Here is a 1,131-nt window from a genome sequence, read left to right as displayed (position 1 = left end):
CGGGGTCATGCGGCCCTGGTACACCGCACACACCACCACACACCATGATTACTGCCTTACTACCTACTATCTACCTACTACCATCGTCGACATGTACCCCTGACGCGCCCGCCAAGCCTCGTGCCGCCTTGGTACACCGCACACACCACCATACACCATGATTACTGTCTTACTACCTACTATCTACCTACTACCATCGCCGCCATGCACCCCTGACGCAACCCGCTACCTCGCGGTTATGCGGCCCTGGTACATAGCACACAGCACCACGATAACATTACTGCCTTGTATCCCTTATACACACCTGTTACAACCAGGTAATGAATGACACACATGAATTTATCATCTGACACACCCTCCCACATAGCCCTCATCATTAAAACACTATAATTATCCTTGATACACAACACGGATACTCTCACAGCTACCAACACACATCATAATCATCTACATCGCTATACCTCCTCGATATTCACACAAACACACCCACATAATAACAACCTTAAACCATTCGTTAACCCTGATACAGATACGATACCTATACCTATCATAGCCACCATGATCACCACCATCATATCATCACTTCATACTTCATACTTTCCAAAGACCCCTGCCTCACGCAACAATTACTATTCACAAAAGCCATCGCCGATTTCCCCAGGATTTATAGTGTTAATTCAGTAACTGAACTATTTTTCCATTTGTTACTACCAAACGCGTCTATTCTCATTCATAAAACTTCAGTGTTAGTAGTGTAACTCAACGAATTTAGAATCATTCCATTAATTTAAGGTTTATCACTTGTTTACAAGTGGGCATAGCTCTTACTCATCCAATAAAAAAGGGAAGTAAGTGCAAAAATATAAAAATAAAGAATTTAATAATAATGTCTGTTGTATAGAATTATTATGTGATTCATATTTGAAAATGCCCTTTTCAGCACAGAAGCTTTAGTTAGTACTTCATAAAAGCGTGTGTGTAAGAAGTTATACTTCTTTAAAAAATACAATTAAAAATAAATACATTATCGACAATTGACCTCAGACGCTTAAAAAAACTTTAGGTAATTATGCAGTTTGGTTACTTTTGCGAAAATCAATGCAATAATATTTTTTATATCACGGCGTGCGT

The sequence above is a fragment of the Epargyreus clarus genome, unplaced genomic scaffold (genome assembly GCF_041222505.1).
Source record: "Epargyreus clarus isolate Ecla_fem2 unplaced genomic scaffold, WU_Ecla_fem_2.2 ptg000021l, whole genome shotgun sequence".
In the NCBI taxonomy this organism is placed as follows: domain Eukaryota; kingdom Metazoa; phylum Arthropoda; class Insecta; order Lepidoptera; family Hesperiidae; genus Epargyreus; species Epargyreus clarus.
This window is presented reverse-complemented; position numbering follows the sequence as displayed.